This window comes from Trachypithecus francoisi, unplaced genomic scaffold (assembly GCF_009764315.1).
Source record: "Trachypithecus francoisi isolate TF-2019V2 unplaced genomic scaffold, Tfra_2.0 Contig01461, whole genome shotgun sequence".
NCBI lineage: Eukaryota > Metazoa > Chordata > Mammalia > Primates > Cercopithecidae > Trachypithecus > Trachypithecus francoisi.
This window is the reverse complement of record NW_022681433.1, coordinates 289,568-304,633: the sequence shown is the minus strand read 5'-3', so window position 1 is coordinate 304,633 and position 15,066 is coordinate 289,568. Positions and strand designations below refer to the sequence as shown.

General features: G+C 38.0%; 1 long non-coding RNA gene across 1 annotated transcript in view; it reads left to right on the top strand.

Annotated features, from left to right (window-relative positions):
- Positions 1 to 5,416: 5,416 nt before the first annotated feature.
- The window catches only part of LOC117096613, a 179,400-nt gene continuing 169,750 nt past the window's right edge, over positions 5,417 to 15,066 (top strand). The window contains exon 1 of the long non-coding RNA XR_004442562.1: positions 5,417 to 6,229. This is a non-coding gene — a long non-coding RNA (uncharacterized LOC117096613). The remainder of the gene's footprint in view (positions 6,230 to 15,066) is intronic.

Here is a 15,066-nt window from a genome sequence, read left to right as displayed (position 1 = left end):
TTTGTCTCTCTTCTCTCTTCTTTCTCTCCCTCTCTCTCTCTCCCCCCGATCCCCCCTCTCTCTCTCTTGCTACCATGTAAGATGTGCCTTGCCTCCCTTTGGCCTTCCACCATGATTGTAAGTTTCCTGAGGCCTCCCCAGCTATGCAGAACTGTGACTCAATGAAACCTCTTTCGTTTAGAAATTACCCAGTCTCAGGTAGTATCTTGATAGCAATGTGAAAACGGACTAATACAGGTATATACTTAAGAATGGAAATGCTGGGTCATGTGGCAACTCCGTTTAACTCTTTGAGGAACTGCCCAGCTGATTTACAAATCAGCTATACTGTTTTACATTCCCACCAACAATGACAACAGTTTCAATTTCTCCACAAACTGTCCAACACTTGCTATCATCTGTATTTTTTATTAGAGCCATCCTAGTGGGTGTGAAGTGGTATCTTATTCTGACTTGATTTGCATTTCTCTAATGATTAATGATGTTGAGCATATTTTCATGTATTTATTGCCATTTATATATCATTTTTAGAGAAATGTCTATTCAGATTATTTCCCAATTTTTATTGGGTTATTTGTCTTTTTGTTATTGAGTCATACTTCTTCTAATATTCTGGGTACTAGACCCTGATCAGATATATAATTTGAAAACACTCTATTCCATTTTGTGGGTTCTTTCAATTTCTTGATAGTGTCTTTTGATATATAAATTTTTTTAAATTTTGAAGTCCAACGTTATTTTTTCTTGGGTTTCTTATATTTTATGTGTCATCTCTAGGAAATCATTGCTTAATGCAAGGCCATGGAAGATTTAACCTAAGCTATCTTCATTGTCCATAACTTAGGTCTTCAATACATTTTGAGTAAATTTATGTTTGAGTAAATATATTCTGAGTAAAAATATGGTATAAGGTACACACCCAACTTTATCTTTTTGCATGTACATATTCAGTTCACTATTTGTTGAAAATACTATAATTTATTTAGACCCGGATCTATTATTTCCTTTCTTCTGCTTGCTTTGGGTTTAATTTACCATTCTTTGTCTAGTTTCTTAAGGAAAAAGATTAGATGATTGATTCAGGATCTTTTTTCTTTTTTAAAATACAGATACTTATAGCTATAAATTTCCTTCTAAGCATTGCTTTCATAGCCTCCCTTAAGTTTTGGTATGTTGTATTTTTGTTTTCATGCAACTCAAATTAATGTCTCTCATGTTTTATTTTTTAACCCATTGGTTATTCAGAAGTGTGTTGTTTAATTTCTAGATATTTATAAATATTATAAATTTCCCTCTTATTGATTTCTAATTTCATTCCATTATGGTCAGAGAATATACTTTGTATGATTTCAATCCTTTAAAATATATTGAAACTTATTTTATGTCCTAGCATGTGTTCTATCTCAGAGAATGTTTTATGTGTATTTGCAAAGCATTTTTATTCTGCTACTTTTGGGTGGAATATTCTATAGATGTCTGTTAGCTCCTGCTGGCTTACAGAGCTGTTCATGACTTCTATTTCCTTGTTGATCTTCTGTCTAGTTGTTCTGTCCATTATTAAAAGTGAAGTGTTGAAGTCTCTAGCTATTATTGTTGAATTGTCTATTTCTTCAATTCCTGTCAGCTTTTACTCCATGTATTTTGGTGCTCTGTTATTAGGTGCATATATGCAAAAATTTTGTTTTGTATTGCATTGAATTGATAAATCAATTTAGATAAATTGTCATCTTGACAGTATTGACTCAATATGTGTATATAAGGGTACTTCAAAACATTTATGGAAAGTATAAACTTTATTTCCAATATAAACTCCATCAAGTTCAAGAAACCTTTATAAGTGATGGTATCAGCCATTTAGCTCATCCCTAAAGAGTTGAGGGTCTTGGGAACTTAATCATGTCAATGCAGTCATTTTTTGCAATATTAACTGAAGAATGGTAGGTGTCCTTTAAAGATATTTTAAGATAAGAAAAAAAAAAAACCAACAGCTAGAAAATGTCAGAAGTAGCCAAATCAGGTCTGTAAGTGGATGCCTGATGATTTTCTATAGAAATTCTCACAAAATTGCCCTTGTTTGATAAGAAGATAGGAGCATTGTCATGGTGGAGAAGAACTCTGGTGAAGTTTTCTCAGGCATTTTTCTACTAAAGTTTTGGTAACTTTCTCAAAATACTCTCATAATAAGGAGATATTATTGTTCTTTGGTCCTTGGGCAACCCAAAAAACTGTTGCCATGACCTTTGCTCTTGGCCAGTCTGCTTTGGCTTTGAGTGAACCGCTTCCACTTCTTGGTAGCCATTGCTTTGATTGTGCTTTGTCTTCAGGATCATACTGGTAAAGTCACGTTTCATCTCCTGTTACAATTCTGCAAAGAAATGCTTCGGGATCTTGATCTCAGTTGTTTTAAAATTTTCGTTGAAAGTTCTGCTCTTGTCTGCAGCTAATCTGGGCACATGGTTTTGGCACCTATTGAGTGGAAAGTTTGTTCAACATTATTTTTTATTTTTATTTTTTAGTCAGGATTGTGTAATCCGAACCAATTGAGATGGTATTGACTATTGTTTCTGCTGTGGTTGGTCTTCTTTGATTAGAGCACAAACAAGATTAATTATTTCCCTGAAAGAAGCTCTTTTCAAACTGACATCTTATACTTCTTAGTGCATCAAATAGGATTCCGTCCAGATATGTTATAACAAGTTAGTACAAGTTTATTTTAGTTTTTTCATAATACGCATTTTTCACGAACTTTGTGAAGGCCCCTTGTATGGTACATCTCTCCACTTATTTAGATATTTTCTAACTTATCTCAGTAATGTTTTATAGTTTCCTATGTAAAGGTTTTACATATATATTTTTTAGATTTTTTTCATATTTATTATAAATGGGATGTTATTGCAAATGGAATCTCTTTAAAAGTTTTGTTTTCCTTTTTTACTAGCACAAAGATATATAATTGTTGTATTTACCATGAAACTAGTACTTATAAATTATAAATTTTAATAGCTTTGGGTTACTTTGAACTTTCTACATACATAATCTTACCTTCTAGAATAAAAAGAAAAAAGCAACTGGTTGTTTTATTTCTTCCTCTCCAACTCTCAAATATTTATTTCTTATTCTGGTTGCATTGTACTGGCTATAACCTTTATTACAACATGAATATAAGTGGTGATGGCAAGAGTCCTTGATTCATTTTATTTCTCAGAGCAAAATCTTTCAACGATTTACCATCAGCTGTGACGATTGCTGTAGGTTTGGATAGGTATTCTTTAATAGATAAAGGATATTCCTTTCTATTCTTTGCAAACAAAGAGGTTTTTGTTTTGTTGTTTTTGATTTTTTTTTCAGTCTCCCCTCTCCGACTGTCATTTATTTCTACAACTCCTTGAGAGAAGCAGTCATAAGTGGCCTGTTCCATCTTCATAACAGAGAAGGGCATCGGATACTTAAAGCCTAGCTATTCAAAGCATGAATTACCATATATTCCACAATAAAAAAGTGATGACTATCTCCATTTTGAAGTTGATTGTTAAACAACACAGGCTTTTAAAATAAAACAAAAACCCATTCCAGGGGTTGCAAACTGGTTACCAGTAGGGTAAATCGGGCTGTAGATGGTTTTATCTGCCCCAAAGTACTTTTAAGCTTTTGTTTTTTTCTTAATTCTTCACCAGGGATACAACAATTTTACATTTACATCTGTGATTTCTGCCTTCTCTTTTTTAAAAAATTGGTAACAATGAGCCTTAATGCAAAATCAGCTGGAGAATGAAGAGCCCCTTTTTACAAGACGTGTGTTCTTAAATTTGCCACTGATACTCACATATCAAATTTCTCCTTCTAATTATGTCGTATAGTTTTGAATCTGTGCAGACTATCAGGCATTTGGTGAAAATGTTGTTAGGTATGTAAATAAGCAAAAACACCTGAATTTTACATGGCTATAGAATGTTGAATAATATAAATTGAACGAAAATAGAAAAGATGAATTAAAGGATGAGGGGTGGGGGGGAAGTTTGAACTTAAAGATTCCAAAGCAAGTGAAACCATGGTACATAGTTTAGAAAATGTCATATGTGTACAACATAAGGTGGACTGTGAGGCTAACTTTAAGAAAACATCAGTAATTTGTGAGGGAAACTGACAGACTACCAAGGTTGCTTCCTTTATCTTCCTAACCTATCAATATCCCACTTTGATATTAATTCAAAATGTTTAATGAAATGACTTCTCAATAGTTAAGAAAATTTACATATTAAAACACTTATTTCTGTAGGATACAGTCTATCATTTGAATGAGAAGACCCAAAGAATGCCTTACAAAACAATAAACTGTCTTTACGTATATCATCCGTGATCAATTCAGTAAGACTAAGTTTATTACACTTCAATTCCAGGCATAAAATGACTATCTGGTAAACTACAAAGAGCTCCTTACAAAATAAGTCCATATAATTACAGATATTGTAGAATTCTAGGCTCTTCTCTGAAAAATGCAAAGGAATCGATCTTCAAGTACTACGGTAATCCACATCTTTCTCAGGTCAGACTATCCCATATACTGCAGAAATGTTTAATCAATTTTGGCAGCTCAGGCCATGAAGCCCCACCACAACATCCTGAACCATTAGAGTCTAACTCTTGGGTCACTGTTAAGAACTGCAGGATCTTCAACGCTTTCTAGGAAGCTTGGCTCAGTTTGCAAATCACACAAAAGGGAAGAGTTGCCTCTTCCTGTTTGCCTGACTTCCCTTCTGGGTTTGCTTCTCTTAGCAGTTTCAGTCTCTTTGGTTATTTCTCTATTTTAAAGATTTCAAAGGGATGTGTAGGGCATGAGTCAAATGACACATATCCACCACCATTTGAGGCTGATGTCCCGCGTAAGGTGGGTTGTCTCAGAATCCAGAAGTCGCTTATAGTCTGTGATAGAATTCCAACCTTCCGCAACTGCAGGGAGCACCACTGAGGAGCCACAGAATGCCTTGTAGTCCTCCAGATCTGTCACTGTGGGCAGGCCCCACAAGCACGCTGCAACTGTATACTATGGAAATACCCTATGAAGGTGTCTAAGAATGAGAGGTGAAGCCAGCTGGACTTCTGGGTCAGTTGGGGACTTGGAGAACTTTTCTGTCTTACAAGAAGATTATAAAATGCACCAATCAGCACTCTGTAGTTAGGGTTGTACAACGTGCCAATCAGCACTCTGTGGCTAGCTAGAGGTTTGTAAAATGCGCCAATCAGTGCTCTGTAAAAACGCAACAATCAGTGCTCTATGGCTAGCTAGAGGTTTGTAAAATGGACCAATCAGCGCTCTGTAAAATGGACCAATCAACAGGACGTGGGCAGGGACAAATAAGGGAATAAAAGCTGCCCCCCCCACCCCACCACCACCACCAAGCCAGCAGTGGCAATCCCCTAGTCACCTTTCAGGGTATGGAAGCTTTATTCTTTTGCTCTTTACAGTAAATCTTGCTGCTGGTTGCTCTCTGGGTGCGTGCCACCTTTAAGAGCTGTAACACTCACAGGGAAGGTCCTCAGCTTCATTCTTGAAGTCGGCAAGACCAAGAACCCACAGGAAGGAACCAACTTCAGACACAAGAGCAACAGGCTGCTACTGCGAAGAGGCCCAAACAGCAGAGATCTCAGCACTTCCAGCATGGGCAGACAACCCAGCATCCCATTACTACACGTTGACCCCAGTCTCACCGCCACCCCTGGATGTGCCATACCCACACTCCGTCTGCCTGGTTGGAAGTGGTTTGGGGGAAGACGAAGGGATAGCAAATGGTAGACTGTCACTTGGTCCTCCAAGCGCAGGAGAGGCTGACCAGCATTTATTAACCACGTGGTGAACAGCCCGTTGTCCGAACAGTCACCATGAGGTCCTAGCGGCAGACCAGGTCAGCGCAGTGTCTGGTGTGAGGGCCTGGACTTTCGAAATGCATCTATGGCCAAGGTGAGGCAGCAGAGGCAGAAAAGGCCGAGGCCCAGCAGGCCAGCCAGCCCTTCAAACTAGCAGCCCTCGCTGCTGGTACATAGTCATGCGCAAACTTCGGCACACGCCAGCGAAGGCAGCACTAGCTGCTGGCTGAGCGCAGTCTTGACTTGGTGGTGGTCCGAAGACAGAACCAGGGGCTCAGGCTCTGGCTTCTGCTTTGCCAGAAGCCTCCATGGGCATCTGCTTCCACGAACTGAGCTCCTCCTCCTGCTGGACAACTTCAGGGGCAAGGTGAGTGTCTCCTTCCTAGAGGTCATGATAGCCTCTTTTGGAAGTTATTTTAAAAATACATTGATTTTTGAATGTGAAACCCAACTTTTTTTCTTAAACCCAAATTGTTCATGGTGTGTTATCTCTTTTGTAGGTGGCTACATTTGATTTACTAAAATTTTGTATTTCATTTTTTGCATCTGTATAAATGTGAGCAAGCTGGAGCTCTAATTGTCTTTTATTGTAATGTAATTGGCAAATTTTGGTTTCAGTGTTATGCTGTCTTCATAAAATGATTTGGTGAGGATTGTCTCTTAATACTTTACAGAATTTGTCTATTTTAGGTAATTTTTTTCCATAAATAGTTCGTGGAAGTCTCTGGTGAATTCTGGATCTAGAATTTTCATTAAGGGAAGGCTTCAATAGATAGAGAACTATTTTGAGTTTGCATTTGGTTTTGATAAGTTGCACTTTCCTTAGGGTTTATTTCATCTAAAATTTTAAATTATTTGGCCTAAAGTTGTTCACAATGATCTCTTATGAGCTTTCTAATGTCTAATAGGACCTGTAATGATGTGCTCCTTCTCAGTCCTAATTTTAGTTGTGTGAGCGCTCTCTCTTCGTGGAAACTCATACCCCTGACGACGGCTCATTTTGCTGGGCTGGCCAGCTCCAGCCCTGGGCCAACTGTAGCCTGGTGTCTGTTTTAATAAAATAAAGTTTTGTTGGGACACAATCACACTTATTCATTTGTATATTATCTATAGCAGCACCACAATGCTAGAGATAAAGAGTTTCACAGAGACCGTAAAGTCTGCAACAACCAAAAAAAAAAAAAAAAAAAAATTTATCTGGTCCTTTACAGAAGAAGTTATCTTATTCCTGATCTAGGCTATTAGTCTACTGAATGAACCAACTTTTTGCCTTAGTTTCTCCTCTCCTGTGTTTATTTCAGTAATATATTTTATTTTTTATTTAAATTTAATTTGCTTTTTAAAAACTTCTTGAAATAGTTTCTCAGATAAATTGATTTCCAGTTCTTTTTCTTGACTGGATTATTAAGCCATAAATTTCCTTCTCAATAAGGCTTTGACTGTGATTCATAAGCTTTGATATATTTTCATTATCATTTAGTTCAAAATATTTTCTAATTTCCATTATAATTTTTTATTTGAATCTTGGGTTATTTAGCATTGGATTTCTTACTTTCCAAATATATTTCTAGTTATTTTTGTTGTTAATTTCTAGGTGAATTTTGGAGTCCTCTGGGAATATAGCATGTATGATTTTTTTCCTTTGAAAGTTTTGAGACCTGCCCCATTCTCCAACATATGGTCAATTTTGGTAAATATTCTCTGTGCACTTGAAAAAAACGTACATTCTGAAATTATGTACAGTGTTCTAAATATGTCAATTAGGCTCGTTTTGTAATCCTGTTTCCCTAATCTGTATCCTTACTGATTTTTTGTTTGCTTGTTCTTCTATTATTGAGTTATGTTATAATCTCTCATTGTAATTGTGGTTTTTTTTACATGTCCTTTTACTTCTGTTATTTTGGCTTTATATATTTTTCATAAAAATATGGGTTAGGTATATACAATTTCAGAATTGTGTATGATCCTGGCGGATTGACCATTTTATCTTGTGAAACATCCTTATTTATCTCTGGTAATTAACCCTGCCTCAGTGTTTATTTTCCTGATATTTTATAAATTGTAGTAGCTAATTCTTTGCTCAGCAGTCCAGTGTCCTATCTTTTCCTTCTTTTTTTATCTGACCAATGGATTCACACATCACACAATTCTTTACTTTCAATATTTAAATGCTCTTATAATTAGTACCTGTTGCCTATCAGCAGTATATGGCTGATTTTTTATTAAGTCTAATCTACCAATCTTTATATTTCAATTTGAGTATGTAATATAGATGTACTGTATTTACTGATATATTTTAGTAAAGGCTATTTTCCCCACTTGTTATCTTTCTTTTTCTAATCTTTATTGGCTCTTGTGAATTAATTATTTCTCATAATTCAAATGTTCTCTGTTAATGTTTATAGTCTTTTAGTAGTTATCTTAAATTACTGACTTTTTAGAAAATAAAACAATGCCTTTTCCTCTCCCAAACAATGTAAGGACTTTAAATCTACTTCCCTCCCCATCAACTTATGTAATATTGTTGTCATATGTGCTGATTCTATATACATTGCAAATCCTAGAGGATGTGATTGTGTTAGAGAGTCAGTATTCTTTTACATTTACCCATATTGTCACTAGTCCTCTTGGTTGTTACTCCTTTTGGCATCTCCTTGCTTCACTGAGAAGTCATCTTTCTTCAACCTAAAGAATACGTCAGTATTGGCCGGGTGCGGTGGCTCACGCCTGTAATCCCAGCAATTTGGGAGGCCACGGCAGGCAGATCACCTGAGGTCAGGAGTTCAAGACCAGCCTGCCCGACGTGGTGAAACCCCATCTCTACTAAAAGTACAAAAATTAGCTGGGCATGGTGGCGGGCACCTGTAATCCCAGCTACTCAGGAGGCGGAGGCAGGAGAATTGCTTGAGCTTGGGAGGTAGAGGTTGCAGTGAACCGAGATTGTGCCACCGCACTCCAGCCTAGGTAAAAAGAGCAAGACTCCATCTCCAAAAAAAAAAAGTCAGTATTTCCTTTAGTGTGAAGCTTCTATGGTGATTTTTTTTCCTTAGTTTTGTTTGACTGAAAAATGTCTTTATCTTCTTTTTTTTATAATGAGACTTTATCTTCCTGCCTTTCTAATTTCCTCCTGGCTTTTATTTTCGAAAATTTAAGTGTGATATTTTCTAGGTGCTATTTCCTTCTATGTATCTTTCTTGTGGCTAATGGAGCTTGGTTAGTATCCTTTTTCTGTTGGAACATTGAGGGTCATGGTTATTTCTTCAGCTGCTACTTTTGCTCTATTTTCTCCCCCTAGAACTCCCATTATAGGTCTGTCAGACTTTTCACCATGTCCCGTATAACTCTTAAGTATTTTTCCTGTATTTTCCATCTTTTTGTCCCTTTGTGTCAGTCAATATGTTTTATTTTGGCCTATATTCCAGTTTACTAACCATCTTTTTAATAGTATCTTTTTCTTGTCTGTTCTTTTTTTTTTTTTTTTTAGAGACAGGGTCTTACTCTATCACCCAGGCTGGAGTGCAATGGTGTGCAATAGCTCACTGTAACCTCGAACTAGTGGGCCCAAGTGTTCCTCCTGCCTCAGCCTCTCAAGTAGCTGGGACAAGAGGCATGCACCACCATACCTATCTTGAACTGTACCTAACTGACTTTTAAATCTATCCATTTGGAATCATGCTATGAGGATTTTTTAAAAACAGCTTTATTGAGACATTAATTCACACACCATACAATTCACCCATTTAAAGTGTATAGTTCAGTGGCTTTTAGTATATTTACATGGTTGTGTATCCATCACCACATTTCTTTTTTACATTTAGAACATTTTTAGAACACTTTTATTACCTGGAAAAGAAACCCTGACCCCTTAGCCATCACCACTTAACCTCCCATCATGCCCACCTCTGGGCAACCACTAGTCTGCTTTCTGTCTCTATAGATTTGCTTGTTTTTGACATTTTCAGTATGTGGTATTTTGTGGCTGGTTTCTTTCACTCAGCATAGTTTTCAAGGTGGATCCATGTTGTACCATGTATCAATCTTCATTTGTTTTTATTTCTGAATAACAATGTATATGTGTACCATATTTTATTTATTCATTCATCTGTTGATGGATAATTATGTTGTTTCCATCTATTGAGTTGTTTTTTTTTTTTTTTTTTTTTTTTTTTGAGACGGAGTCTCGCTCTCTCGCCCAGGCTGGAGTGCAGTGGCCAGATCTCAGCTCACTGCAAGCTCCGCCTCCCGGGTTCCCGCCATTCTCCTGCCTCAGCCTCCCAAGTAGCTGGGACTACAGGCGCCCGCCAACGCGCCCGGCTAGTTTTTTGTATTTTTTTTAGTAGAGACGGGGTTTCACCGTATTAGCCAGGATGGTCTCGATCTCCTGACCTCGTGATCCGCCCGTCTCGGCCTCCCAAAGTGCTGGGATTACAGGCTTGAGCCACCGCGCCCGGCCCATCTATTGAGTTTTATATTTCACTGATAGTTTTCAGTTTTAGAATGTAATTTGATTCTTTTTTATATGTTCTGGTTCTAACTCTTGTTAGAACTTCTTGTTAATTTATTGAACATATCTAGCTGTGTCTTATATCTACAGTATCTGGATTGTTTTTGTTGTTGCCACTCTGTTTCTGTTTCTTTTCCTCTCATTTTCTTTTCTCTTTAGCCTTGTGTTTTTGTATATCCATTTATTCTTTATTGAACTTCTCGGATATTTTTCATGAAAAATGGCAGAGATAATTTGTGGCTCTGGATTATCCTATCCCTTCACGAGAGGATTTACTTCATTTCTGGAAGACATTTAGGCAAGGAAGCTGATCACCTTAATCCAATCATGCTTGACTTAACTGTGAGGTGTGGTCTATTGCTGGTTCACCCATACATTTTAGGCTTCCAGTCCCGAAAGCCCAGGGCGTTTACCAGGGTCCCTCCTTCTTAGTGATTTCCAAGTTTTGACCGTTAAATCTGGAGCTGTTAAAAGCCTTTCTCTGTTTCTCAGACTCTTAGCTGCCACTTTCACTTTGAACATCAGTAACAGCCGTAAGTATCAAAGTGACCCTGAATTGTGGGGGTTTTTTTGGTTTTCTCCTCTGCCATATCTTTGCCTCACAAGTTTTACTTTCTTGATAGGTCTCATGTCTTTAAAAATATTTTAAAAACATGTATTATCCTGCTTCTCTGGTTATTCTCAGCCAGAAGGCTTCTTTGAAACAATCTAGTTGGCCGATGCTGGAAACAGAAGCCTACTCACGAATTTGTTAAGAATCATTTCTTTCAAGGATATGGTAAAGCAAGCATTCTTACACATGGCCGATTAGAGTATAATCTAGTTCACTTCTCTAAAAAGCAGTGTGTCAGTTAGCCCGTGGTCTTAAACACATTATACCCTTTGATTCAGCCGTTCTAATTCTGTGAGCAAATCAGAAATAAATTATTAGAGAGGCAGAAAATATATTTACATACAAGGATATTCATTAAAACTCTTAATAGAGAAAATTGGTTCTGAACTAAATATTCAATGATAAGGATGATAATTATGGTACATCTATGAGATAGAATAGTATGTGGTAATTCAAAATCATGTATTGAAAAGTATTTATTGATATAGAAGAATAAGATATAAAGAGGAAAATGATATATACTTTTCATGGAGCATGATTCCAATTTAAAAAAAAAATTATATGTTTAGGGAAAATGCCAGAAAGATACAAACCAATTTTTAATGAACTTAATGTTAGATGGTGAGATTAAGCGTTTTTAAACATTTTCTTCTTTATACGTTTTTGTATTTTCAAAGGTTTTTCATATTGAGTATGTCCTATTTTTGTAATGAAGAAAAAGTCACAAAAAAACCTAAACTCACTTTTAATCTGGCGGATTATATTCCATTCTTTTAATATAGAGCAAGCTAGAAATTCTTTACATTTTTAAAATCTTAGAAATTAAGAGAAAGACACTTGCAGAAAACCACATAGGATGTTGCTGGAGAGATGACAGTGAGCACTTTCATCATGCTCCAGGGAGAAGTTGGCTGTGTGACTCTAACTGTCCTTTCAATAATTGACAGAGGTTTCAGCCTTTGCAGACTTGGTGGTCTTCAGATTCGTATTGATGGAAAAAATACTTCTCTACACAAGTACAACAGATTTTGAAGTCTTTTTCATTGTGAAAGGCATATATCCAACCAGATTTTATTAGCTACAATTTTTGTTTTTAAAACCTCTTTGTGGTACTAGGGAAATTCTCTTCTTGAAATTCCAAATTGATTTTCCAGGTGGGTGTGGTGGCTCACGCCTGTAATCCTAGCATTTTGGGAAGCTGAGGCAGTCGGATCACTTGAGGCCAAGAGTTTGAGACCAGCCTGGCCAACATGGTGAAATCCCATCTCTACCAAAAAATTAGGCGTGGAGGCGTGTGCCTGTAGTCCCAGCTACTTGGGAGGCTGAGGTACGAGAATTGCTCATACCCGGGAGGCGGAGGTGCAGTGAGCCAAGATTGCGCTGCTGCACTCCAGCCTGGGTGACAAAGCGAGACTTTGTCTCAAAAAAGGAAAAAACAAAACAAAACCCCCAAAAAACTTCAAATTGATTTTCATGAGAACTGATTTTTCCCACTGTTCTTTACAGAACAGATCATTTATGGAGGGATCTTCGAAGAGGGAGGGTGAGAAGGGGCAGTTTGGTTATTTGACTGATTACGTAGCAACTCCATAAGGGATGTTTTATTTCACATTCTTGAGTTAATCCTTAACTGATTTCTTATATCTGACCTCTATTTTCTTTGAAATGTTGGTGAACCAATCTTCTTCCCACCCACCCCAACACTTTACTTTCTTCCCCAGCTTGGTTTCAGATAACTGGCAACCTTATGATGTTTATGGCTTCAGATATGGACAGTTTGGGAACTATCGAAAGTTTCTCATTGCTCACCTGTAATAATACTTTTCATGATGGCACTAGGATCCTAAATTCTGGTCTGATTCAGGAAGATGGTCTATTTTCATATTTAAATTGGCCTGAAAAAAGTAAGGCTTTCTTGATACAGGTAGGGGTCCACTGCCCTGAAATGTTGCTCAAAAGCACATTTCAATTTTATTCAAAAGCTTCTTTTATGTGTATTCCCCCAAAGCACCTTAGCTGAAAATCACATTTTATTTTAGAGCTCTATACAGACCAATGTCTCTTTCTTACTTCCTGTATACCAATAAAATTGTGTGTTTCAATTTAACCTCAATCTGCCTGTGTTTAAAATATAAAGGTAAGGTTAAGGGCTTTCACTGCTAGCAACCCTACCTGGACATCTCTATTTCTAGAGAAAACCTTTTACTGAGAACACTTTATTGGTCCTGCAGCTCAACTCCGCTATATATGCCAGCCTATCCTATTAATCCTTAGCTACAAAAATATCAGAATCATTTATGAGCTAAAGTTTTTTTTTTTTTAGCTTTTTAATTTTCTGAACCTTTGTGGTATTATTTGGGTCAGTTTGGTTGCTGGCTCTTCCCCCCCGCCCTTCAACCCAGTGTCTCTCAGTTAGTTGGGGAGAAGAGTCTCGGGACTATGGGGACCAAGAGGCTTTACGACTGACCACCTACTGTAACTGGCTGTCTCATGCTGGCCGCTTGGCCTGATTTGAGACACAAGATGCCCCATCACTTTCCTTTTGTGTTGTTCTTCAAGTCCTGGAATCCCACACCAGCTCACCTTGTTTTTTTTGGTCTTCTTTGGGGCCTACTGCACTATTTCCAAATTTTATAGTGTGTTTAGTGGGAGGAGCTGGGAGAAATGGCTCTGCACCATTTTGTGTAGACTAGCTCTTTTTAGCTGTATAAAAGGTTTCTTCTATTCAGACTTCTCCTCTTATTCCTAAAATGACACTCTACCTTCAGAGACCACATGTGATTTTTAATGCCAGGATTCCAAGGCTTGTTCTCTGCTCATATACAAAAGCAGTGATTGGGTTGAGGTGGTACAGAACCCATGATATTGTCTGGACCAGTTCTCCAGCTGAGACTCAGGATCACCTAGGACGCAGTTCCAGACGTCATCCTCATACTTCAATGTCATACTCAAACGAGTTTGGCAGAAATGTGTAAATGTGTCAGAATTAGGGCCTGAGGAACCACTGTCATGCTTCATGTTGCCCTTTCATGGTTAACAAAAACAGACTGACTGCTGAGCCAGGGATCTTTGTTTCTTGGAAGATTTTGCCTCACCTGGGTTCTTGCCTCCTGACAGAAGCTTGGCTGTGTCCACATTTTTATTCATCAAAGCAGGGGTCTCAAGTGAAATGTGGATGTCACCACTGGGCTTTAGGAATGTTGGCGGCTCCTGGAGAACTGGTAGAACAGACTGGAAACCTGGGTGTCTCCTGGGAAGCAACTTCAGTCACGTCTTCTGCTGGAGTTCAGACAGAGGCATATGCTGTTCTTGACTCTTCTCTTTCATTTACCTTCCATATCTAGGACATCCACAAATTTGTTACCACAATCTTCCAATATATCCAGAATCCAATAGCTTCTCATTATCTCCCTACCTCCCTGACAAACCACCATCCACTCTCAGCGGACAACTGCACTAGCCCACTAGCTCGTCTTTCCTCCCCTGTATCTCCCCTCCCCTAGAAATGCAAGTCAGATCATGAAACTCATCTGTTTAAATCCATCCAATGTTTTCCATCTCATTCAGGGTCAAATGCAAAGTTCTTCAGTGGCCTAGAGTGCCTGGCATGATCTAGCCCTGATACTTCACTGGTTTCATTTGCTGCTTCTCTCCTCCTTGCTCATTTCTCTCCAGCAGTGTCAGTCCTTGAACGCGCCAAGCACTGCCCCACCTCAGCACCCTTACCCTCAAGTCCCCCGACTGCAATGTTCTTCCCCCACACATCTGCGTGGCTAACTCTTCGCCTGCTCAAATGGCACCCTTCTCAGGTTTTGCAGACCACTCTGTAAAATTCGTTCTCCACTCTCGGGTTGCTCTTAATCCCCTTATCCTGCTCTATTTTTCTTCATGGCACTTGGCATCACCTAATACAGATATGTATCTGTTTGCCCCTTTGCCCCTTATGGAAATGAGAAATAGGACTTGAATGTGTTCCTTCTTTGTATCCAGAACCTAGAACAGAGCTTGGCTTGTGATGGGCTTCCACTGTTTAATGAATAAATGAAGGAGTAAGTGAATCAAGATAAGCTCATACATCTCTTCAATG